We start from the raw sequence: 27968 nt of genomic DNA on the forward strand, positions 1-27968 counted from the left end.
ACGGTATTCCCGGGGATTTGCTTCGCTCTGACCTATCGAAATGGGGGAAGATCATTCATTACCTACTTGTTGCTATTGACCAAGGTGCCTCAATCCCTGACTCTTGGAAGGGGGCTGAGCTTGTCCCCATTTTCAATAAAGGCCAAAGGCGGATCCTTCAAATTACCGCCCAATAAGCTTACTGGATTCCACCCAGAAGGTTGTGGGTAAGGTGGTACTCGAGAGAATCCTCCAATGGGCAAACGAGAACGAGATTCTCTCTGATTACCAAGCGGGATTTAGGACTGGTACTGGTACTATTGAGCTGGCCTTCAGGCTGTTGCTAATCTATTGGAAGGTGGTCGTTATAGGCAAAGGCAGTCTTTATCTTGCATTTATCGACCTAAAGACTGCCTTTGACCTCGTGCCCAGAGACCGCCTATGGGGAGTGTTGGCAGACATGGGGATTCCTCCTAATATCTCGTCTATCCTAGTGAGGCTCCATGAAGGCAACTTCGCGCAAGTGAGGTGGGGCACTGAGGGGCAGAAAACAAATAAGATACCGGTGGAGAGAGGGGTCCGCCAGGGATGTGTTCTTGCTCCAACCCTCTTTTCACTATATTTGAATGGGGTTGTTGAGCACTTGCTCGCAAAACCATCAGATGCACCATCCCTGGCGGGGGAGCGAGTGCCCACCCTCTTATTCGCCGATGATACGCTCCTTTTATCCAAGACCCCGGTGGGCCTTCAAGGCCTCCTAGATAATTTCCAGGCTTTCTGTGTCCAACATGGCCTAGTCATCGATACAGACAAGACTAAGTACTTGGTGTTAAATCCCCCCGAAAAATTGGGTCGCACCCCCTGCATTAAATCATGTATCCCTTGAGAGGGTCACTGTTTTCGATTATCTAGGTATTCGTATCTCGGATACCATGCAGTGGAACCCCCATCTTACTAAAATGTTGCTTAACCACAAGAGGATTACGGGGGCACTCCTTAAAGAACAGCGCTCCTCCACGACCCGACCAATAGCCCCTGTTGTTGATATTTATAAGGCTAAGGGTGTTAGTTCCGCCCTATATGGTGCAGAGCTTTGGGGAACCTCTAACATTGATGCGTTGACAAAATCTGAAAACAAGTTTTTAAAGGGCATTATGTCACTCCCGCAGAGTACCCCAATGTTACCACTGCTGTTTGATTTAGGATGCCAACCCATCAATGACTTGGCCAAACTTCGCCCGTTGCTCTTATGGGCCAGGTTGTGGCGGGTACCAGAACTTATAAAATATGCAAAGGGGCTGGCGGAAATATTGTCAATGGTGGGATGGCAAAAAAGTTAATGGCTTAGAGATGTTAAGTCTCTCCTGGGTAAGTTAGGACTTAGTGAAGCCTGGGATAGCCGGTCTTCTCCACCGAAAGCGGCCATAAAGACTCTTTACTGGAAATGGGTCGCCACAAGAACTAGCACCAATCCATTCATTGGCAGGCTAACTGAAGAGTTCCTAAGACATAAGGATGTACCCTCTCGGGAACTCTATCTAGATATTGTGTGGAAACCTTTTGACAGGGCTCTATATTTTAGATTCACGATAGGGGCTCTTCCAGTGCACGCCCTAACTGCCCACTGGAAGCCCCCGTACCAAACTATACCCTTTTGCCCCATCTGTCAAACTAGTATAGAGTCTGTATCACACATTTTGTTTGCCTGTCCGGCATATGTATTCCCAAGGCGTAGGTAGCTTAAACCTATTTGTCGGATTATGGGTACCAGGCAATCAAGCGAGGCACTCCGTATCTTAATATCGAACACGCGATCACTGTATGTCTGCGGCATTTCTAAGTTCTTATCTTGGACTTGGTCTATTAGAGCCAAAAGGCTAGCATTAGGGGCCAGATGTAGGTAATTCATATTTACCGACTCTTAAATACCGAATTTTACCGATTCGGTATTTAAGAGACGGTAAATATGAAGGGGGGAGATGTAGGTATTACAGATTCTGTAAATACCGAATCATTAAGATTCAGTATTTACCGAATCTGTAAATACCGAATCGGTATTGACCATTGATTCCTATGGGCCTTAAAGCCCATAGGAATCAATGGGCAATACCGATTCTGTAATTACAGAATCGGTAAATACCGAATTTTGCAAGGGTGCAGGGGGTGTCCTTTGACACCCTCTGGCACCCCAAAAATAGGCATGTACGCCATGTGGCACACAGACATGCCCTAAGGGCATGTCTGTCTGTCACATGGCTAGGTGTGCATGCACACATGTGCATGCACACCTGAATTCGGTATTTTAACACCCAATTGGATTGGGTGGTAAAATACCGAATTTGTAGGGCCTTTGGGACTCAGAAGAGTCCCACCTACATCTGGGAATTACAGAATCAGTAAAAATACCGATTCGGTATTTTACAGATTCTGTAAATTTACCGATTCGGTAAATTTACAGAATCTGTAAAATCTGGCCCCCTACATCTCAAGATGCCAAATACCGGTCGAAACGGCCGAATTCGGCCGTTTCCGACCGGTATTTGCCACCTACATCGGGCCCTAAATGTTTAATTTGCTTTTTAACTATTGGCCAACCTCGTTAATTTTTAAATTGTGCTTTTTAGTTATGTAAAAGTTTTAAATTGAATATAAGAAATGGCCTATTTTTTAAATGCGTACTTATGTAAATGTATTTTAATACTGTGAAGCTTTTATGGTATGATTTTATCGAAATAAAGCCTTTGAACTTGAACTTGATTTCCACATCACCACTTGAACTTGTATCACATGCCACAGTGGTATGTGTGCTCTTACGCGCCTTTTTGCGCCTCCTCTCGCCTTTATGGCGACCTCTTTGAGAACCTTACGTTCTCTCTCTTTCCTTTTTGCATCCAAATGTTTCCTTTTTAGACTCTTTTTTGTACCATGACTGGAAGTACCAGCAAGAGTATCCACCTCTTCTGTGGTCCAAAAACTCTCATCTTCATTAACTCTTTGTCTCTTTTGAATACTGTTTTCTAAAGTATTCTCAATCTTCTTATCTATGGATGCTGTCATTTCTCCAAACATTTTGTCCATATAGGACTTCATTCTTTCTTCAAAATTTCCCTCCACACCCTACATTTTAAATCTTTCTCACCGTTTAAAATAATCAAGGGAGAGCCTAACTGACGTGGACCCTGGGCTGCCCTCTATCCTGAGGTTCCGTGACGATTTGAACCCGTGTTTTCAATATTGTCGGAAATACATAATATTGGTATCAGCGAACCGCAAATGATCCATTTAGCATATCCTGGTGTTTTCGCTACGCTACGAGCAAGAGCACTCCTTTTATAAACACATTTCTGATCTACCCACGGCATCCATCTTAGATCATGGCCGCCATTTTGTGTTTCTTGCCCTCACATACGCAATAACCTCTGATCACTTCATTTCGATTAAGGACACGTAGCCTTAGCCGGAGATTCACCTCTTACATGACACGTGCACCTTAAACCAGATCACGCTGTAGCTGCATGACTCGACAAAGACTACCTCCTCTGCCCGAGGCCAGTCCTGCCAAACTGGTCTTCGTGTCCATTGTCCTGATCACGATTAGGCGGCCGAAGCCGGTAGCCTTGCCCATTTACAACCCACAAACATCCCTTATCCCGCTTTTCTATCTTCTGCACCTGCTCTGCTCCTTTCCTTCTGGGCCTTTATTAGGGGGAGGTAACGAAATTTACGATGAGGCGGTCCGAGTCTTGAATGAAAAGTTGACATGAGATTATGATGGAAAAGTGGGAACCCCTCGTTCGTAATGTTTTGACATCAGATATTGTCGACGATTCCTGTGCAACGCCAAATATTTATTGTTTAGGACACAAAGGTTTGGGAATGTACTAACATGTTAGGAATTCGCCTGAAGGCCAAAATTTAGTATATAAGGAGCAACCCTCTTTGTACAATTTGAACAGGCTCCTAGTTACTGCCCATGCGTAGTTTCTGTGACTTCTGTGTCCCTGCAGTAATAAACCTTTGGTCTTTGACGCCACCATCGAGAAGCCCGTGTTTCTGTTCATTTGTGCACCAAGGCAGGTGGAACTCCGGGGTCTTTGGGTGTTGTTCCCTGACACCTCTGGACGGAACCAAAAAGTCCAGAACTCCAATTGGCGCCCAACGTGGGGCGACGTCATTTGGTACCGGTCCAAAAGCCTGAAGAGTTCGAGAAGCTTCGTGTGAAGATTCCTGAGGGAGGTGCCCCACTTCATCGATCCCGGCATATCGCAAAAGTGGCCCGACGTTCTCTTCCACGAGGGTTCCCGTTCAGGATGGCTGCAGTGGGCCGTTGCCTTGACCGTCGCCCTGTCTTGGACCCGAGGTGCAGTCCTTAGTACAGCGAAACGTGACGGGTTTTTCCTTGGTGACGTCTTCAGTGCCTCAGTTAAGTATTTAGTGGTTGCTAGCTAGTTACTTTGTGAGGGTTGTTTAAATCCTTTTTGGTTCTTGGTTTGGTTTGGTCTCGTAAGATTATCACTGGTTGTTCTGGTTACGATAATCTATTTGGTTTAGTTTGGGTATCGATACATCAGTTCGTTTTGGTAGGCCTAAGTTCTTGGTTCAAGTGCACATATCTGTTTCGTGTTTTGTTTGTTTTGTGTTCCGGACTGAAAAATGGTAAGTCGGAGAAACTGTATGTTGTCCTGTTTCGGTTGCAACAGTGACTCACGATTGGAGGACTCATGTCTGAATCCTCCGATTGGGACTCCCCTATATGACTTATATTGTAAACATGGTGTGGGTCCTATATCTTATAATGAGGTATGGGTCCGATACACTGAGAAAGATGGTGTCCTTAGTTGGCCACTGCATGGTAGTTTTGAACCCGAAATTCTTGACAATTTAGAAGCGAAATTATTTAAGAAGAAAGCCCGGCCGGCAATGTTTGATTCTTTCCGTTACTGGCGAAAAGAATCCAAACAGAGAGAAATGAAAAAGTTAAAGAAAGAACAAAAAGAGCAAGAAGAGTTGACTCTGGAGCAAGCGGCTAAGCAGCTGCAAGTGAACGAGTGTGAGAAAGCCATAGAGGTGGCCATTAGAGAGCACAATTTAGCGATTGACAAGTGCTATCCTGCCTTGCCATCGAAAACAGCTAAGATACTGGAGGATTCTGAAAACGATCCTCTGCTATCTTATTTGTTACGGTCACCTCCACCGTATGCACAAGGTGCTACGGCCCAATTTGTGCCAAATGTTCAATTGCCGGTTGCTGGACAGCCTGGTGTTCCTGCTCCTGTCCCCCAGAATCAGGTTCCCGTACCTCCTGTGGTCAATGTAAATGTTCCTACGGCTCCTCCTCTTCCTGGATTGCCGACTTCTATACCTGTATCTGTCTCGCTCGCATCTACTGTTCCACAAACTATCTTTCTCGATACTCCTACTATTCCATTATCTGTTCCTACCTCTACTGTGTTTTCTGCGTCTGCGAGTGTGTTGACTCCACTTTCTGTTCGTCGGAGAATCACTGATTCTGTGTCTAATATGCTGTCTCCTTTCTATAAAACCTTAATCAAGACTCCTACTTCTGACTCTGTTCAAAGACGTAGTCAGCTTCCGAGTATTGAGGAACGGGGAATTTTAGATTCCACGGCTCTCAGATGGATTTCGAAGAGTAGGAGATATAGTACGAGAGATGTGCTAGAGACATTTATGCAGTGGAAAGAACCAACGCAACGGTATGTCTTTGACGAGATGTGCTCGTTGTTACGTGAAGAGATAGAAGAAGACGATGTTGAATCAAATCTAGAAGACTTAATTAAGGTTCAGAAAGAGTTTGCTGCTGGAATGATAGTGGGTGAAAATATAGAAGAAGCGATGGAACTGATTTTAAGTTATAGGAGTGATCCATCACTTCGTTCACCAAGAGATTTAGAGAAAAGCAAGACGAAGCTAAGTCGCCAATATCCAATGAGGGAGGTTCCTCCAATTTGGCGCGAAGCTGTGCAAGCTGATCAAAATAATGGTATTGTAGCCGCTCCGGCCCAATTCCAAAGAGTGTGGATACACATTCCGTGGAAGCGAGCTGAAGTGCTAGCAGTGAAACAGGCCTTGCCAGATCCGCGTAAGAATCCTGCTGGATACTATAAGGAATTAACACAGACAGTTGAGGCTTGTATAATGAACTTAGCAGACATTGATATGTTATTTGGCAATGTAGTTCCGCAGCCAGTGTGGGCTGAAATTCGTAGAGAGGATCATCAAGTTGCCTGAGGTGGTGATTGGGCAGCTATCACTGCAGCGGATGGTCAGCAAGTAGGTGGTGCAAAACCCGAACCCCTAATTGCTAATCTTCCAGGTAGAATAATTGACTTAATGAAGACTCTGATGCCCGCATTGCGTGTTAATTGGGACAAGTTATCAGCATGCAGGCAGAAGAAAGATGAAAGTGTCTCCGACTTCTTCACGAGGTTCGAAGAGACTTTTGTAGATCACAGTGGTCAGGATATGAGCACAGAAGGAGGACAAAGACTGTTTGTCGATAAATTTGTGCATAATTTGTTACCTGAATTATGCAATAAATTAAAGGATTCAGAGAGTGCGTCGGCTGTATCCACAACTGCGCAAATACTTGCGACTGCACAGTACTATGAAAATAGGGATAAAGAGGAAAAAGAAAAATCAGATAAGAAAACGAAGGATTTAAAGACTAAAGTTCTTTTGCAGCAGGCGTATCCGCCTCGCACGAATCAGACTAATATGCAACAGGGTTCATATCAAAGGACGTATTATAGTTCGACGAGACCTCAATATCAGTGGAATCAATGTGCGTACTGTAAGAAAGAGGGTCATTATAAAAATGAATGTCCAATCTTAGCGCAAAATAATGCAGCAGCAGCTCAGAGAGGTCGTGGTGGTTTTGTGCAGAATTCTAGAGGTCGAGGACGAGGTACTATGCCTCCACAAACGAATGATCGTCCTTCCAATCACTTTGATCAACGAAATGGACAGTCTGCCCAGCAAAATAGATCTCAGCAATATCTTGTTGAAGATTATTGTGAAGTGGATGAGGGATTTCAGCAAAATGGGTACTAGGACAGCCATGGACAGAGAGAGGGAGTAGTATCAGTTCCAGTGGATCAGAGTGGGCCTTATGTCGCAGTAGCAACATCAGGTGTAGTCGAACCGTTTCTGTTGGATACTGGTGCCGCAAAAAGTTCTATCATTCATGCGAAACTCCCTGGCGCACCTTTGTCCGGCTCAACAAATGTTTCTGTAGGTTTTTCAGGCGCCCCTGTTTACAACCCGATATCTGGTCCTTTGTCTATTTCTGTTGGACCGTGTCACTTGAAAGCACCTCTGATTTTGACGACGGGTTGTAATGAAAATCTGCTTGGTTTAGATTTGTTAAAACGACTATATGCGACATTGTACTGTTCTCCGGAAGGAGTACAGCTTACATTGGGTAAAAACATCACTTCTCCGATGTACTTGTCAATGGATGCACTCCCGCCAGAGCTGCGTTCACTCCCTGATTCTCTTTGGGCGACTGGTCCTAATGATGTAGGCCTTTTAGAAATACCACCATATGTAGTAACTTTGAAAGCAAATGTAAAATTTCCAAGAATTCCTCAATACAAAATATCTAGTGAAGGTGAGCGTGCACTTTTATTGATTGTGCAAGATTTGATTAAAAAAGGTGTGGTTGAGGAAACGAGAGGAAATGTCTGTAACAGTCCTGTACTACCGATTTTGAAACGAACTGATCCTACAAAGCCTCCAGTTTATAGGTTTGTTATCGACCTTAGAGAAGTTAATAAGATTGTAGTTCCGCAGTTTCCTGTAGTTCCAGACATTACTGCCTTGTTAACATTAATTCCTGCTACAGCCACTTGGTTCTCAGTCATCGACTTGAAGAATGCCTTTTTCAGCATTCCGATAGCCGAGGAAAGCAGAGATATTTTCGGCTTCTGTCTAGGAGGTCGAAGTTTCAGATTTAAACGCGCTCCACAAGGCTATTGTGAGAGCCCATCTATTTACAGTCAAGCATTAAAAAGCCAGTTAGATTCCTTTGTCCTTCCTCCAGGTTCTGCTCTAGTACAGTATGTAGATGATCTTCTAGTGACTGCCGATGACAAGGAAACTTGCAAAGCAGCTACGATTTCGTTATTGCATCATTTGTCTAATTTGAATCACAAGGTGTCACCTTCGAAAATGCAATACTGCTGCCAAGAAGTGACCTACCTAGGTCATCTCTTGTCAAAGGAGGGAAGGAAGTTGACCCCAGAAAGAATAAAAGCAATTACGCAAATGAGTGTTCCACGCACACAGAGAGAAGTACGTGCCTTCCTAGGTATTACCTCTTACTGTAGGCAGTGGATCCCAAATTTTTCTCTTTTAGCAAAACCTTTGGTAGCATTGACTGGGAAAAATGTTCCGAGTCCGGTGCCATGGTCTGATGAATGTCAAGAGAGTTTTACTGAATTACGAAAAGCATTGTGTTCAGCTCCTGTATTGGGTACACCTGATTACAGTAAGCCATTCACGCTCTATGTTCATGAGAGAGAAGGTTGCGCGTTGAGTGTTCTGACACAGAAGTTTGGTGATAAACAACGCCCTTGTGCGTATTTTTCATCAACATTAGATCCGGTAGCTAGAGCGTTGCCTAGTTGTTTGAGAGCTACAGCGGCAGCTGCGGCTTCCATTCGACAATCTGCTGGTTTGGTGATGAACAACATGCTAGTGGTCATGGTTCCTCATGCGGTGGATACACTCATGAACCGAACGAAGACACAACACCTTACCAGTGCGAGACTATCTGGTTACGAGCTGACATTACTAGCGAGTCATATTCAGATGAAAAGATGTAATGTATTGAATCCAGCAACGTTGTTGCCGACTGATCAAGAGTCGAGTGATTCCGAACCACATGATTGTTGTTTTAAAACGGAGGAAGAGACAAAAGGACGCATTGACTTAAAGGATACTCCATTATCCGATCCAGATGGCACGCTGTATGTGGACGGGTCATGTTTTAAGTTGGAGAATGGTGATGTGACTGCTGCTTACGCAGTAACGACTTTGAAGACGATTGTGGAGACTGCAAGAGTGAGTCAGAATTCTGCCCAAGCTGCAGAATTAATAGCTCTAACAAGAGCGTGTGTTTTAGCTAAGGGAAAGAGAGTGAATGTCTTTACAGATAGTCAGTACGCATTTGGCGTGGCCCATAGTTTTGGCCGTTTGTGGAGAGAAAGAGGTTTCATTACGTCCCATGGGACTAAGATCCAACATGGTCAGCTAGTTACCGACTTGTTGGAATCTCTCACCTTGCCGACTGAAGTTGCGATTGTAAAGTGCAGTGCTCATAAAGCAATCACGGATGATGTTGGTCGCGGGAATGCTTTTGCTGATGAAATTGCTAAACAGACAGCTAGAGACACGATGAGCAGAATGTATGTTGCTACGTCTGCAAGATGGATCGCTGAGTCTGGAATGTGTGAGGATACTATGGAAAGTGTGAAAGAGATTCAGAAAGAAGCAACTGAGGAAGAAAAACGTGTATGGAAAGAAAGTACGGGCAAATTAGATTCGAATGGGTGTTGGATTGATTTGACAGAACAGCAGCGATGGATGTTGCCTGACGCGTATGTGCTTGCAGTGGTGACAATGGCGCATGGAGTAGCGCATATAAGTTCTAAAGGAATCTGTAAGATGTTGGCTCCGGTCTGGAAGAATGATGGGATCAGTAAGTGTGCAGAGAGAGTGGTGAAAAATTGTATGGTATGCCTGATGCATAACCCTGGCAAGGGAACTCCAACTCCAGCTGGTCACTTCGCTCCTCCTTCCTGCCCCTTTGAAGTGATTCAGTTAGACTTCATTCACATGGATCGCTGTAATAATTTGAAATATGTTCTGGTGGTAGTCTGTGCTTTTTCCAGGTGGATTGAAGCATACCCACTAAAGGACAATACTGCCCTATCAACTGCCAAGATTCTTCTCAAAGAATATTTCCCTAGATTCGGAATGCCACGGATTGTATGGTCCGATAACGGAAGTGAGTTTATAGGGAAAGTTATGCAGAGTGTGTGTGCCGGCCTAGGCATCAGACAGAAGTTCCACAGTGTGAACCATCCCCAGTCTGCTGGTTTAGTAGAGGGTTACAATGGCACCCTTAAGCTGAAACTAGCTAAAATACAAGCATCCACAGGTTTAGCCTGGCCAGACGCACTTTCTTTGGCTTTGTTATCAACGAGAGCAACTGTACATTCTAGAGTGGGGCTTAGCCCTTATGAAATAGTTTTTGGCCGTCCGGCAAATATTTGGGGTGTGCCGAGGCCCAAAGAGTTTTGTTCTCTAGAATATCCTATGTTGATAGACTACCTTTACGACTTGACTGCTAAATTGAGTCTTATTCACCAACAGGTTTTCGATGCTTTACCAAAGCCTCCGGAGAGTCCAGGGCATCAGCTGAAACCAGGAGATCTTGTGGTTATCAGAAATTTCGCAAGGACGAAGAACCTTCAGCCGAGATTCGTCGGCCCCTTTCAAGTCCTGCTCGTAACAAGAACAGCAGTTCGTGTGGCTGGCCGCAAGCATTGGGTGCATGCATCCCATGTAAAGCGTGTACCTTTGCCACTTCCTTACGACGACTGGGTGAAGAAGGGAATTGGTTCCTCCGAATTTGAAAGCACGCCAAAATTCATCCCTTTCAGCGATGCCGAATTGATCACTGACACTCCAAGCTCTGACTCTCCTTCAGAAAATACTCCTCTGAACTCTGAACATTTGTCCCCTGCATCAGAAAGAACTCTGTCATCTGCGAACTTGAACACTGCAACAGCTACCAGTGAAACGCTATTTGCCGATCAGACAGTACCTGCGAAGCAAAGATATAATTTACGAAACCGTAAAATGGACAAATAAAGCAGGCAACTGCCCATTGTGATATTTTGAAATTTTGAACTTTTGCCTTCAGCTAGGAAGTTTGCTATTGTTTTATTGTTTTTAAAATTGCCTTGCCGTCTGGGTAGCCGTAGGGTCGTGGCTGTGTGCCTAGTTGAATTTGCAGGGGTCTGACACAAGGTCGATCTTTCTGTTGGTTCTGGGAACTCCCAGGGCTGATAGAGGCATTTTCATCTACGTACACATCATCAGTGGTCGCGAGCGGATTGTAGAAGATGGAGCTTCCTGCGCTGCAACGAGAAAATGTGATTTATGTTCGCAGAAACAGACTTTGCAGAATCCTTCACAGCAAATGCTTTTTGATGCAATGTGCCATTACATTCTTGATTGTTTTGATAACGTTGGTGGGTGGAATCGTTTTCAGTATAAATTTGATTTTTGTGCCAGTTACTACAGTACCTCCCCTTGATCCTGCTACTTCTACTGTTTCTTCTATACACTCTTTTCATTCGTTTCCCGAACATGAGCAAGCCCGACGCTCAGAGTTCATTAACAACACTTTTGTACAGCTCTTGCACCAACACCAACTGGTAGTTAACACTACAGACTGCTGGGTGTGTGGCTTGATACCCCACACTATGGATAAAGATATTCCCTATCTGGTTTTGCCTTTCAGCTACAATGGATCATTTCAGGCCCTTCAAACCATCTTTGCTTATGCCCTTGAGACCTATCCTCCACGTCCACCACGTTCCACTAAATATAACTCTGCCAACAAAGCTTTAGTCCAGGGAATTATTGACATGGTCAAGGATGTCAATAATACTCCATCTTACCCTAGAGACGAATTGCGAGTATATTTAAGTTGGAATACTTCAGAGTATCGCCTTAGTTTAGGAGAAAGCAAGCGTAAAAGCTCAACTCCAATCTGGGTCGTACCTCACCGAGGTCAGGTCTGTTTGCAAGGGAATGGGAGAAATCCAAGAGCTCAGCTAGGGAGGAGTGAGTGCGTAGAGACTTATGTGTTTCCGGCTAACTCTTCCCCTGCCTTTCTTACTGCTAGGGGTACCTACTTCATCTGTCGAGATAGAGCTTATACATGGTTGCCTGCCGACTTTTCAGGATCATGCTATATTGCTCGATTGTTGCCTCCGACATACACTGCTTCATCTGATTACCACAGAACCAGAGTAGCGAGAGGTGTCTTCAGCAAGGAAGATACTGCTGGTCAGGAAGCTGGAGACTTCTTCAAAGGCTTCCTTCCGTTCTGGGGGCCTATGGCCAATAGTAGAAACATACGTCAGCTAACACGGGTAGTTGAATCTACTATCACCGAAACTGCTGGTGCCCTTAGCAATTTGACAGCTGAGCTTCAGGCGGATAGACTCATGACGTTGCAGAACCGTATGGTTCTAGACGTTATCCTTGCAGATCGAGGTGGGGTATGCAGAATGATCCAATCGAGCTGCTGTGTCTTTATTCCTAATAATGCTCCAACAGTCTATGAGGCGATCTCTAAGCTACACAAGATTTCCGACTCTATTCACGTAGACAAGGGAAACTGGTCCTTCATGGAGTGGTTTTGGACTCTGATCTCAGCGTGGGGATGGAAGGTTCTAATGGTCATTGGTGTCATCTTAGTATTCCTGTTCTCATGTTGCCTGATTATCCAGTGTGGTCCTGCTCTGTGTAGTCTTTGTGCTGCAACTTGTCTTAGAAAACCACCTGCGTTTGGAGAAAAGGCATGAGAAAGGATGATGATACAACAGCATGTCACTGACCTGATGAGCATAGAATTAGATTCTGACATAGACTGAGTAATTGCCTATGTAAGGGCAAAAGGAGGGTCTGAGGTTCCGTGACGATTTGAACCCGTGTTTTCAATATTGTCGGAAATACATAATATTGGTATCAGCGAACCGCAAATGATCCATTTAGCATATCCTGGTGTTTTCGCTACGCTACGAGCAAGAGCACTCCTTTTATAAACACATTTCTGATCTACCCACGGCATCCATCTTAGATCATGGCCGCCATTTTGTGTTTCTTGCCCTCACATACGCAATAACCTCTGATCACTTCATTTCGATTAAGGACACGTAGCCTTAGCCGGAGATTCACCTCTTACATGACACGTGCACCTTAAACCAGATCACGCTGTAGCTGCATGACTCGACAAAGACTACCTCCTCTGCCCGAGGCCAGTCCTGCCAAACTGGTCTTCGTGTCCATTGTCCTGATCACGATTAGGCGGCCGAAGCCGGTAGCCTTGCCCATTTACAACCCACAAACATCCCTTATCCCGCTTTTCTATCTTCTGCACCTGGCTCTGCTCCTTTCCTTCTGGGCCTTTATTAGGGGGAGGTAACGAAATTTACGATGAGGCGGTCCGAGTCTTGAATGAAAAGTTGACATGAGATTATGATGGAAAAGTGGGAACCCCTCGTTCGTAATGTTTTGACATCAGATATTGTCGACGATTCCTGTGTAACGCCAAATATTTATTGTTTAGGACACAAAGGTTTGGGAATGTACTAACATGTTAGGAATTCGCCTGAAGGCCAAAATTTAGTATATAAGGAGCAACCCTCTTTGTACAATTTGAACAGGCTCCTAGTTACTGCCCATGCGTAGTTTCTGTGACTTCTGTGTCCCTGCAGTAATAAACCTTTGGTCTTTGACGCCACCATCGAGAAGCCCGTGTTTCTGTTCATTTGTGCACCAAGGCAGGTGGAACTCCGGGGTCTTTGGGTGTTGTTCCCTGACACCTCTGGACGGAACCAAAAAGTCCAGAACTCCAATCCCTCACGGCTGAGGGATACCGCTGACCACGCAACCGTGATTCTCGCTACCGCTCACCGTACCCGCTTTGCGGGTGCCGCTTCGCGTGTCGAAGCGAGGGGCTTGGAGCTGCTGCGCACAGGACCCGGGAGGAGCGGAAATAATACCCGACAACTTCGAGCAGGGCAGCGAGAGGCAGGGACTCAATAGACCAGGAGTCCCTGCACAGCTTGGGAGATCGTGACCGCGCCCCCTCGGTACCACGCCCCCCGCCCAGCAGAGAGCCAAAAGCAGGTGAACTCAGGTGTTTGGTGGGAGAGCCTAACTGACGTGGACCCTGGGCTGCCCTCTATATTTATTCTTGGCACCACTGCCAAGCAGGTCTGGCTGGAACGTAGACTTCGGTTTGGGATGTAATGGGTGACCAGATCACGGGTGATACTAGGGCCCATATTCCAGAAGGCTTGATGGGCTATACATAATGCCTTGAACAAAACTCTCTGCCGAATTGGTAGCCAATGAAGGCTGGTCAGTCTGGCCCTCACTGAGTGTCTTCGGGGGATTTTGAGCAGAAGACGCGCTGCGCAGTTCTGTACAATCTGCAGCCTGCGTAGAGTATATTCTGGGGCGCCGAGGTAGAGTACATTATTAAAATCAAGGCGTGATTGTATGAGACCTTGAATGCCTACCTGTTTGGCTTCCATGGGAAGGAGGGGAAATATTTTATTTAGCACCCTCATGATGCCAAAACAGGTGGCTGAAAGCTTTGTGGCTTGCACATTGAAGGATAAAGATCTGCCCAGCCACACTCCAAGGCTTTTGATGTTATTTTTGGGGAGTGGAGGGGGGCCTAGACAGGGAGGCCACAGAGAGGGAGGAAGGACCAGATCAGAAGGGCCTAAGAGCATCAGCTCTGTTTTGTCCCCGTTCAACTTCAGGGATGATGATGACATCCAGGTCCTCACTTCCTCCTGCCATTCTCTGAGCCTGCCTGGTGCAGTATGGTTTGCCTCCTGCGCCAGTGAGACCACTAGCTGCGTGTCGTCCGCATAGGAGATGATCTTAACTCCGAATGGGCGGACGACGTTGGCTAGTGGTCTCATGTACAGATTGAAAAGTGCAGGGCTCAGAGAGGAGCCCTGAGGAACACCGCACTTTAAAGGCCTACTGTAGGACACAGACTCGCCATCAAAAACCCTTAAGGATCTGTTCTCCAAAAAAGATTTAAACCACGCCTAGGCTTTATCCTTAATCCCCGCACAGGCCAGGCGGTTCAGTAGGGTGTCATGACTGACCGTGTCAAACGCCGCGCTTAGATCAAGGAGGATCACTGCCACTGATCCTCCTTGATCCAGGATTTTTCTAGCTTCCTCGGTAACCATGAGGAGAGCGGTTTCAGTCCCCTGTTTTGGTCTGAAGCCCGTCTGCGTGGGATCTACTATGTGATAGTCTTCCAGATAATTCACTAGCTGTTGATTAATGTATTTCTCGAGGACCTTGCTCACCCATGGGAGCAAGGAGATGGGGCGATAGTTGGCTAAGTCAGACGAGTCCAAATTGGGTTTCTTAATTAGTGACCTGACCAAGGCTTGTTTCCAGACAGTTGGTACAGTGCAGGAAGAGATGGACGCGTTTAGTACCTCCCTGACGACGGGCAAGATAATCTGGGATGCTGCCATTAAGATGTCTGGTGGGGCAGGGTCGTCCGGTGAGCCGGATTTGACACTGATAGCTAGTGATTCAAGGGTTGAAAGGTTCAGTGGGGGAAAATGGGTTAAGATGTGTTGAGAGGGAAAGGGGAAGAGGATAGGGGAAATGTTGGGTTGGATTGATAAGTTAATTTTTGGGGAGGGAAATGCTGAATAAATCTTGTTTACTTTCTGATAGTAAAACTCGGCAATATTATTGCAGTGAGTGACAGATTTCGCGACCTGCAACGCAGGGGGTGGGTTTGTTAAGTTTTTAATGATCTGGAAGATCTCTCTAGGTTTAGATTTGGCCTGCAGGATTTTATCAGCGAAGTAAGTGGACTGGGCTGCTTTATTTGGGTTTTATACTCGCTAAGAGTTTCACGGTTGCGGGTTTTGTTGTCTGCTGAGTTGTCTAAACACCAGCGTCTTTCCACCCTTCTACAGAGACGTTTCTTGTCCCTAAGAGACTGCGTATACCACGGGGCAGTTTTATGTGGACGCATCAGTACAGTCTTGCTCATAGGGAGAGTGATGTCAAGGGTGTGAGTAATCCAGTTGACATAGGCCTGATTCGCTAGGGTAGGGTCCTCCTGATTCTCGGGTTGTGAGCTGGCAAGTTTAATGGACCAGTTATCAACCACGGGGCGCGACCAGGCTCGCCTGAGCCTTGTAGTAGGGGCTGGTGGTGGAGTTTTAAGTGTGGTCCACCTAAAGGGGATCAAAAGGTGGTCTGTCCAGGGCAGGGGAATGCCTGGGTCCACTGTGATGTCAGGACAGTTGGTGAAAATTGGGTCCAATAAGTGGCCTTTGGCATGAGTGGGGGTAGTGACACGTTGGGTGAGCTGTAGGGCTGCGAGATCCTCTTGTAAGATGATGGCTGTATGGTCAGAGGGGGAATCAAAATGAAAGTTTAGGTCACCTAACACGGTGAAGTTAGAGGAGGTACTAACTCTGTCGGCCACACTAGATGGCAGTGATTCATGGAATTGCTTCGGGGGGCCGGGCGGGCGGTAGATAAGGGTGCCCGAAAAACAGCTATTGGGTGAAAGTTCGATATTAAAACCAATACTTTCGTAGTCTGAGATAGTCTCCGAGGTGACTCGGCAGTGGTATTGTTCCTTGTGAATAATAGCCAGGCCTCCTCCTCTCCCTTTAGGTCGATCTTGCTGTGTGATTTGGAAGCCGGCAGGGAGGGCATCTACTATTGCAGGATCGGACTCAGAAGTGAGCCAGGTTTCCGTCAGGAATACTATATCTGGGGTGTGTTCCTCCAACAGCAGGGCCATTTCTGCGCTATGTTTGGGCAGGGAGCGGCAGTTTAGTAGGAGCATGTGAAAATCATGCGTAGGCGCAGAGCAAGGTTTAGGTTTGAGCGATACGGAGCATGTGGGGCAGGTTACCGGTAGATCCTCGGCTTGGAGAATATGTCGAGTACAGGTGTTAGCAGAGGGCCTTAGTCCATAGAGGATTGCCGGGGTGTAGCATCTGCGCTGTAATGGCTGGGGGGCAGGAGGAGTGGCCCATGGCCCGGACTCGGCGCGGACGAGCGCAGACGAGCTTGCCTTATGCGCGCCTTCGGCGCGCAATCGTCGCGCCCGCTGCGCTCGTCCGCTGCGCTTCTGGTATATACACATGTTTATAGCAAGGGGCAGTGCAGGGCCGTGGCCTCGAGTGGGCGTGTCCCAGTTAGCTTGTGAGGGATACAGCTGGTGTTAAACAGCGATTTTGCCCTACCCAGCGCTCGTTTTTGAGCTAAAAAGGGTGCCTGCACACAGTAATCGTGCAACAGGGAGGTGAGTGGGTTTTTTAAAATAAGTACAGATTTTCAGTTTTTGTCATTTAAAATACACAATTTTCGTTTCTGCTCCCGGCTGTGCCTCAGGAGATGTCTGGCTTGGGAGATTGTGACCGCGCCCCCTCGATACCACGCCCCCCCCCCCCGCCCAGCAGAGAGCCAAAAGCAGGTGAACTCAGGTGTTTGGTGGGAGAGCCTAACTGACGTGGACCCTGGGCTGCCCTCTATCCCTCACGGCTGAGGGATACCGCTGACCACGCTACTGCTCGCCGCACCCGCTTCGCGGGTTCCGCTTCGCGTGTTGAAGCGAGGGGCTTGGAGTTGCTGCGCACAGGACCCGGGAGGAGCGGAAATAATACCCGACAACTTCGAGCAGGGCAGCGAGAGGCAGGGACTCAATAGACCAGGAGTCCCTGCACAGCTTGGGAGATCGTGACCGTGCCCCCTCGATACCACGACCCCCGCCCAGCAGAGAGCCAAAAGCAGGTGAACTCAGGTGTTTGGTGGGAGAGCCTAACTGACGTGGACCCTGGGCTGCCCTCTATCCCTCACGGCTGAGGGATACCGCTGACCATGCTACCGCTCGCCGCACCGGTTTCGCGGGTGCCGCTTCGCGTGTTGAAGCGAGGGGCTTGGAGCTGCTGCGCACAGGACCCGGGAGGAGCGGAAATAATACCCGACAACTTCGAGCAGGGCAGCGAGAGGCAGGGACTCAATAGACCAGAAGTCCCTGCACAGCTTGGGAGATCATGACCGCGCCCCCTCGATACCACGCCCCCGCCCACACTACCTCCTACTTACATCCACAAACAGCGCTCAGCGGAACGCGAGTGGAACGCCGAGCGAAGCCCGGGCAAAGGGTGGGCAGTCTGTGGCAGTCAGGGGCTTTCAGTGGCTGGGCTGGGCCACCCCCCTGTCATCTGTTATCCCAGGTTACGAAGGTATTAGAACACTGGCTGAGGGTTCAGCTACCCCGATGTCTACTCGGTCGGGGAAAATACTAAGGGGTGGGGGTGAGGGGGGTCGCGGGAATACGACGATTGGTACAATGGACAAATTCATCACCATAGTAGCTGCTGTAATAGAGAAAGAGATTTTGATGACGGAGCGACGCCTTTCACAGGATCTTCTACCGGCCAGACGCTCCTCGCTTGGTGCAATAGCGCAGGCCCAGTCGCCTTCCATTATCCCCTCTCCTTCTCCTCTCCCCGCGGACTTCGTTGAGGAACCTTGGGTGGCAGCTATAAGAGCAAGCATTGATAGGTTGGAGAGTTTGGTAGCACAATCACCATCCCTCATTGGTAGTCCTGCGGGCTTGGGCCCATGTACCCCCGTGCCTCTCCATCGGCCAAGATTTGCCTTTGCCACACCAAGGCCCCCCTCAGGCTCCGACTTTGCAGTGTTTAGTCCACGACCCCTCAGTTTTGAGAAAAAGGAAAAGGAAAAGGGTTATGAGTTCTCGGAAGGGTAGCCTTACCACTCTGCACAAGCACCCTAGGAAGCACGTCCCAAGGGGTTTAGGCTCTAAATTAGGCAACGGCTCAGCCTCAACGAACCCTGAGATGGGAGGAGGGTTTGTTCCTTTAGGCACTACTTTAGAGGTTGTGCAGACACATTCCAACTCCCCTGATAAAACAGCAACACTGTATAACCCTGCTTCCCTCAAACAAATGGAGGACTTGATCAGTTCCATATTAGTCCCGCTCATTGAACAAGTTAAGGGCCTGGGGGAAAGGTTAGACAGGTTTGAGCAGACTACACTGGATAACTTTTTCTCACTGAAAACCCTTATTAAACTCCAGTCAAGAGCCAGGGAGGCTAGCACGGGCTGGAATATGGGTAAGCGGGCGTCCGTTGATGCAGTACAGGCTGTACCCATTACAACGATTACACCGACTGCTGTAGTCTGTAAGGATTCAACCATTGCTTCTGCAGCTCCCACTGCGGCCAAACCCGGGACCATCATCCATACTGCCCAGGTCCATTCAAGCTCCCTTGAGACAGCAAAAGCTTCAATTACGAAACCCGGCCATGCCAAGCTGCCAGCTGGTGGGAATGTGGCTAAGCCTAAACGATTGGGTCAGGTAGCAGCCAACGGCAGGGGTGCCGGACAAGCTCCCCGTGATAAACCCGCTGCGAACCGCCCGGGAGTTTGCTCTACAGCGGTTATACCGCTAAAAGCGACCCCAAAGAGCCCACCAGTAAATCTCCCCCCAGAGTGCCACCCATATGTTGCCGTTCTTGTAAATGTCCCCCCTCCCCCCCCCCCGAAGGATGATTACCTTGAAACCCACCAGGCCTTAAAGAATAAAACTATTGAGGTACTGGGTTTTTCAGAACCGGTACTGATCCGGTAACCCAGCGGTGTCAGGGATAACACCAGAAGACCTTGAGTACTTTCCTGATTTAGACCACAGAAACACGAGTCTTCTAGGTGAAGTCAAAGTTGTAGTTTATTGGCTGCAACCAAGTAACAAGCGTCCTAGAAGTACAACAACACGGTGTGTAGGTTCTCAGGAGACTGCTCAAATGTACAAAGCCTGGCTTCTTCTTCTATACAGTTATTTAGGCTTCAGGCAAGCATTCTTAGGTTTACAGTGCAAACATTCTAGGATTTACAGTGAGCTATTCACATATTTTCATTACAAAAGAAAAAGCAGAGTCATGGTGACACGTATACATTTAGTGTGCCCAGTTCGTGATCAATTACCCGGCAAGGCCCAACATTTCAATCAGATATCGGTGTACCCTCAATAAAACCGGGCTCCTCCTCATCCTAAAGGAAAAGAAGAGAAAAGAGCAGGGCCAGGTGTGAGCAAGATTTGGGCAGGGTGTGTGTGCGATGTAAACGATTTATGGCCTGTTGTGCTTTGATGTTATCTCGTTCGGCCACTGGGAGAGGAACTGACCAAACAGGTTTGGCTTGGGGCAATGGTTCCAGCATGCCCAAGTCACAGGGAAGTCAATTAAGGTGTATGTGTCCTTGATATCGAATTCAGCTGCAGTTACAAGCCTATGTGAAGGGCAACTCACAAAATGGCTGCCAAACGTAAAATGGCACCCAAGGGTTCAAAAACGAAAATGGCGATTTCGTGGTGAAATCGTTACTCGATTATGACGAAAAATGCTTGTGCATAATGTACTAGTCATTATCGGTATTTTGGTATAAAAATCGTCATGCTACGACAAAGTTTATTTTACGGGTTCCAGAAATTTTCAGGAACTACGAACCCTCCTTTTGCCCTTACATAGGCAATTAAACCTAATCTCATGCTAGTCTGAGTCCAGGTCTATATTCCTAAAGTCATTGAGATGTTGCTGTAACATCATTCTGGTACTTAGTTCGTCTTGTGACACAGGCTTCCTTACACATGATGTAGCACAGAGGCCACATATTGCAGGAGCGCACTGTACGCACAGACAGAACAGGAAAAGAATGGCTAAGACCATCCCAATGACCATCAGAATTTTCCATCCCCAGCCAGATATCAGTTCCCAGAACCATCCCATCAGAGACCAATCTCCTTTATCCACATGAATAGATTCAGAAATCTTATGCAGTTTGGAGATGGCCTGGTACACAGTCGGAGCGTTATCTGGAATGAAAACACAGCAACTCGATTGGATCAATTTGCATACCCCACCTCTGTCTGCAAGAATGACATCTAATGCGACCCTGTTTTGAAGGGTCATAAGTCGGTCCGATTGGATCTCAGCTGTCAAGTTGATAAGGGCGCCAGCCGTTTCAATCACGTTGGATTCAACTACTCTTGTCAACTGGCGAATGCTCCTGCTGTTCACCATAGGCCCCCAAAACGGCAGAAAACCTTTTGCGAAATCACCAAACTCTTGTTCCGCAGTGTCGTCTTTACTCACAACACCCCTAACTGTCCTTGTCCTATGGTAATCTGCTGTGGCCGTATAGGTGGGTGGCAGCAGGAACGAGATGAAACATGTGCCCGAAAAGTCAGGGGGCAGCCATGTATATGCTCTATCGTGGCAGATGAAATATGTACCCTTAGCTGCTGAAAACGAAGGGGAGGTCTGAGACGGGAAAACATATGTATCGGTACAGACGCTATTCCCTAACTGAGCTCTGGGGTTTTTGCCATTTCCTTGCAGACACAGGCGACCTCGATGGGGTACTATCCAAATTGGGGAGGATTTCTTGGCTCGCTGGCTCTCACTCAAGGAAATTCCATACCTTGTTATATTCCATCTACGGTAGGCTTCTAGTTCGTCTCTGGGGAGAATTCTATATGTGTCGATATTTTGGCTCATGTTCCTGATTCCCCCTAATAGTGCCCCGTTGCTTGAGTTGCTCCCTGTGGAACGTGGGGAATATGGTTCGAGGGAAAATAAGAACAACGTTTGAAATGCTCACAAAGATCCGTAATAACTAAAAGGTAGGACAAAATACGGGATACCCTTATCGGTCGTGTGTGGCATAAGTCCACACACCCAACAATTTGTCGCATTTATTACAATCTGGTGTTGGTGTAGGAGTTGGATGAATGAGTTATTAATAAACTCTAATCTCCTAACTGACTCATGTTCAGGAAGGGGTTGAAAAGAATGTGCAGAAACAGTAGGAGGAGGTATGGGCGATGTAGTCGGGGCAAAGGTCACTTGTAAAGAAAACAGTATATATCCTATTAAAAACATCATTGTACTTAATAATAGGAAAATGCATAATAATAAAAAACGTTTTCTTGTCATCAATCCACATATTCTTGTTTTAAAATTTAGTTTTGGCAGGACTCTCCATTTTGAAAAACTCCATCCTCTAAGTTACTGCCCGCGGTGGGAGGTTGATTCTGCCAAGGAGTGCTTCTGTTCAGTCCAGGGTAACTCCCTTAGACCAACCAGAACTGTAGACCTAACCGTCTCCAGCTGCACTCCAAAGACTGTGGCAACCGCGGCCCTTGCAGCAGAACCCGGATGGCGGTTCGAAAAACAAAAAATGAGCAAGTTTTTCAGGTGGGAGAGCTGCGCTTTAAAAATAGTACTTAGGGGAAAAAAATATTTTATTAGTCCAATTTTATTAGTTCGTATTTCTCGGCCTCAGATTATACCGTCGTTTTCCCGGTATTGTGTGGTCCTGAAACAAAGCTTCAGGTTCTGTAGTGTCCAATCGGGCTGATGATGGCACAGCTGGTTGCAGAATATTGTCACTCTCTTGTTCTGTAATTGTTCCTTTCACACGAGCATCACTGAAGGGAATGAATCTTGGCACAGATTCAGTCTCTGAGTCGGCGATACCCTCCTGGACCGACCGGTCATAAGGCAAAGGCAGAGGGACCCATTTGCAGTGGGTGCCGTGAATCCAATGTTTTTTACCCTCCACTCGGACGGCAGATCTTGTCGAGAGAAGGACCAAATGAGGACCGGTCCACCGGGGCTGGTCGTTCTTTGTCCTCTGGAAGTTTTTCACGAGGACATATGTTCCAGGATCAATAGGGTGTCCTGGAGCTTCAGAGGCTTGAGGTAGTGAGTCGTGGACCTGTTGGTGTAAAACACGCAATTTAGCCGTCAAATCATACAAATAGTCAAGCAAAACAGGATGCTCTATTTCACTAAACTTTGTGGGTCTGGGCACCCCCCATATGTTGGCCGGACAGCCGAAGACAATTTCGTAGGGACTAAGTTTTACTCTAGAATGCACTATCATTCTGGTGGATAGGAGTGCTAAGGGCAGAGCATCAGGCCATTTAAGACCAGTGCTCGCTTGAATCTTGGCTAGTTTTAGTTTTAGGGTGCCGTTGTAGCATTCTACTAATCCAGCTGATTGGGGGTGATTTGCAGCGTGGAATTTTTGTCGGATGCCTAGCCCTTCACACACTTCTTTCATCACTCGTCCCACAAATTCACTCCCATTATCACTCCAGACCATTCTAGGCATTCCGAACCTAGGGAAGAATTCCTTGACAAGGGCTTTCGCTGTGGACAAGGCAGTATTGTCCTTTAGGGGATATGCTTCTACCCATCTGGAGAAGGCACAGACAACAACGAGTACGTATTTTAGATTGTTGCACCTCTCCATCTGTATGAAGTCTAGCTGCAAAACCTCAAACGGATACGTAGGAGGTGCAAAATGACCAGCTGGAGTTGGGGTTCCCTTACCAGGATTGTGTTTCAGACATACCATGCAATTTTTAACCACGTTCTCTGCACACTTAGGTATTCCAGCATTCTGCCATACTGGAGCCAACAACTTGCAAATCCCTTTCACGCTGATATGAGCCATTCCATGAGCCATTGTAACGACTGCAAGCACGTACGCATCGGGTAGCAACCATCTCTGATGCTCTGACAATTCAATCCAACAACCCTTCGCATCCATTCTACCCGTACTTTCTCTCCACATGTTCAACTCTTTCTCGGTGGCCTCAGACTGTATTGACTTCACACTCTCTATTGTGTCCTCACACATTCCAACATCACCTACCCATCTGGCAGGACCTGCAACATACATTCGGCTCATTACATTTCTTGCCGTTTCTTTCGCGACTTCGTCAGCAAACGCATTACCACGACCAACATCATCAGTCAACCTCTTGTGAGCACTACATTTTACAATCGCAACTTGTAGGGGCAAGGTCAGTGATTCAAGAAGCTCATTCACCAACTGACCATGCTGGATCTTCGTGCCATGCGACGTCAGGAACCCACGTTCACGCTACAATCGTCCAAAACTATGAGCCACACCAAACGCATACTGACTGTCAGTGTACACATTTACTTTCATTCCTTTCGACAACACACACGCTCTTGTAAGTGCAATCAATTCTGCTGCTTGAGCTGAGTTATGTAGAATACGTGCAGTTTCAATGACTGTATGCAAAGTGGTGACAGCATATGCTGCAGTCGTGTCACCATTCGGAAGCTTGAAGCATGAACCATCCACCCATAAGGAACCATAACATTCAGCAAGAGGAGTATCTTGGAGATCTATTGTCCCTTTTGTTTCTTCTTCTGTTCTAAGAAAACAATCGTGCTGTTCTTCAGCACTCTCTGTCTCAGCTAGGATTGGCAATAATGTGGCTGGGTTTAGTGTACCACATCTTTTGATGTGTACATGGCTCGCTAACAAAGTTAGTTCGTAACCAGACAATCGAGCACTAGTTAAATGCTGTGTCTTGGTTCTGTTCAATAACGTGTCCACTGCATGTGTAACCATTACCACTAGCGTGTTATTCATCACTAAACCAGCAGACTGTCGGATAGAAACAGCTGCTGCTGCTGTGGCTCTTAAACAACTTGGGAATGCTTTAGCTACTGGGTCTAAAGTCGACGAAAAATATGCACATGGACGCTGTTTGTCCCCGAACAATTGTGTCAACACTGATAATGCACAACCGTCTCTCTCATGGACATACAATGTAAAGGGCTTGCTGTAGTTGGGGGTACCCAACACAGGAGCCGAACATAATGCTGCGCGCAATTCCGAAAAACTTTTCTGACACTCTTGAGACCAAGGCACGAGATTGGGCGTATCTTTACACGTTAATGTCACCAATGGTTTGGCCAGTAAAGAAAAATTTGGAATCCACTGTCTACAGTACGATGTAATACCCAAGAAAGCACGCTCTTCTCTCTGTGTTCTTGGCACGCTTAATTTTGCTATTGCCTGAATTCTTTCTGGGGTCAGTTTCCTTCCTTCCTTCGATAAGAGATGACCTAATTAGGTCACTTCTTGTCGACAATATTGTAATTTAGACAGGGACACTTTGTGATGCAGATCACACAAATGACGCAACAATGACAACGTAGTTTCTTTACATATTTCCTCAGAATCTGCAGCAATAAGCAAGTCATCTACATACTGAATGAGTGTAGCGCCTTCAGGTAAAACAATCGTATCAAGCTGCGTTTTTAGAGCTTGACTATATATTGATGGACTTTCACAGTAGCCCTGGGGAGCGCGTTTAAAGCGGAAACTTCGTCCTCCTAAACTGAAGCCAAAAATATCCCTACTTTCCTCAGCAATTGGGATGCTGAAGAAAGCATTCTTCAAATCAATCACCGAAAACCACGTTGCAGAGGCTGGGATCATAGTCAACAGGGCAGTAATGTCAGGAACAACTGGAAATTGTGGCACTACTATTTTATTCACCTCTCTAAGGTCAATCACGAATCTGTACACAGGTGGCTGGGACGGGTCAGTTTGTTTCAAAACAGGCAGAACAGGACTATTGCAAACATTGCCTCTTGTCTCTTCAATCACGTCTTTTTCAATCAAATCATAAATGATCGTTAACAACGCTTTTTCACCTTCACTGGAGATCCTGTATTGGGGACTGCACGGCATTCTAACATTGGCTTTCAATGTCACAACATATGGTGGTATTTCCAAGAGACCCACATCGTTAGGACCAGTAGCCCAAAGAATATCAGGTAGAGACAGCAATTCTGTCGGAATTTTATCCTTCGACAAATACATTGGAGAAACCACTTTCTTACCTAGTGTAAGTTGTACTCCCGAAGGAGAGCAGTACAGAGTTGCATACAATCTTTTTAACAGGTCCAATCCCAACAAGTTTTCACCACAACCTGTTGTTAAAATAAGGGGTGCTTCGAATTCACAAGGACCAACAGACAAGGGCATAGGACATGAAATCGGGTTCCTAACTGGGGCGCCAGAAAAACCTACAGAAACATTCATTTCGCCAGACAAAGGTGCGCCAGGGAGTTTTGAGTGCATCATAGAACTCTTTGTAGCACCAGTATCCAACAGAAAAGGCTCTGACACACCTGATGTAATTACCTCAACGTATGGTCCACTCTGATCTACTGGAACTGAAACAACTCCCTCTCTTTGTCTATGGCTGTCCTAGCAATCGTTACCTTCCATACACCCATCTTCTGCATAGTAATCATCAGCATAGTACTGAGCTGTCCTACCAGATGCGTTATTCTGCTGATCAAACATATTCATAGAATTTTGCGGTGGAAGGGATCGTGTATTCTGAGGGACGTTTCCACGTCCTCTTCCTCTAGGTGTCTGTTGAAGACCTCTACCTCTTGAGCCAGAAACACCATTCATGCGTTGTAATAAAACGGGACAGTTATTCTTATAATGACCCTCTTCTTTGCAATAGGCGCACTGATTGGGACCATATGGTAAACATTGTTGAGAAAACTCTTTTCTCTGCGAGTTCCCCGAATGCTGCACAGGCTGTTGGTAATCGTTCTGATAGTTATTCTGACTACCATTGTTCTGACCACTACCACCACGTGGCGGGTATGCTTGTTGTAACAAGACCTTCGTTTTCAACTCTTTGGTTTTCTTTTCTGCTCTATCTTTCTCATCTTTGTCTCTATTTTCATAATACTGCGCGGTAGCCAATATCTGTGCTGAAGAGGAAACTGCCCATGAACTCTCCGAATCCTTCAACTTCTTACACAGCTCTGGTAGCAGATTGTGCACAAATTTATCGACAAACAGTCGCTGACCACCTTCTGCACTCATATCCTGACCACTGTGGTCGACAAACGTTTCTTCAAACCGCGTGAAAAAATCAGACACATTCTCATCTTTCTTCTGCTTGCATGCAGATAACTTGTCCCAGTTTACACGTAATTCAGGCATTAAAGTCTTCATGTATGCAATAATCCTACCAGGAGGTTCTGCTATCAAAGGCTCAGGTTTAGCACCACCAACTTGTCTAGTATCAGCAGCAGCAATGTTAACGCATGTGTCACCTAACTCTTGATCACGGTCTGTATGACAAATCTTTCCCCATAAAGGCTGTGGAACAACATTTCCAAACAACATATCTACATCTGCTAAATTCATGATACAGGAGCTTGCAGTCTGTGATAACTCCTTATAATATCCTGCAGGATTCTTACGGGGGTCAGGCAATGTCTGTTTAAGAGTCAACACTTCAGACCTTTTCCAGGGAACATGCACCCACACACGCTGAAAATGTGGCGGAATGGGTGGATTAGCGTTTGCATCACCTTCCCTCCAAACTGGGGGAACCTCTCGCATGGGATATTGTCGCACCTTTTTCCTACCTGGCATGTCATGATCGGACAGCGATGCAGAATTGCTTCCCTTACTCCTATAGGACAACAATATTTCAATCGCTTTTTCGACATCGGCACCCACAATCATATCGTACTCTGGATCATTTCCTTTCAAATCCTCACAGAGGTATAAACACATCTCTTCGAACACATATCTCTGTGTAGATGCTTCCCACTGACGGAAGACTTCCATAACGGACTGAACATCATATTTCACTGTATTAGTAACCCATTTACGTGCTAACTCACTCAGCACTTCTCTTTCATGATAGTCAGGCAGTCGACTCCCCAACTGTCTACGTTCTGTATTAGGGGTCGTTTTAGGCAACCCAAAGAAAGGTGAGAAAAGACTAGTGACAGTTTTTGCTACTCTTTGTCGAGCAGAAGGAGAAGCTGACGGAGAGGAAGATGCGCCAGAAAAGACGGGCTGGTGTAAAGCAGAAGTCGAGGCAGTAGCAGAAACGGTATTAGGATAAGCAATTGGAGCAGTAGGCGAAGTCGTAGAGAAAGTAGATGGAGTATGTAGCAAAGGCGGCGGCCCTTGAGAAGGCTGCGCCGGAGGAGTAGAAACCAGCTGAAGAGGAGCTGGTGCTTGCGAAAGAACTGGAGTTCGCGCTGCGGGGCGTGGAATGACAAAGCGCTGCGGAGGTGCAGTAGCATCTTGTGCATAGGGGGGTGGTGAACTCAATAAGTGGGACATCAGAGGATCGCTATCAATTTTCTCCGTTGATCCTTGTCCTCTACGTGACAACACTGGGTAGCACTTATCTACCGCTAACTTCGTTATTCTACGCATTTGTTCGCTCTCT

This window comes from Lissotriton vulgaris, chromosome 6 (assembly GCF_964263255.1).
Source record: "Lissotriton vulgaris chromosome 6, aLisVul1.2, whole genome shotgun sequence".
Classification (NCBI taxonomy): domain Eukaryota; kingdom Metazoa; phylum Chordata; class Amphibia; order Caudata; family Salamandridae; genus Lissotriton; species Lissotriton vulgaris.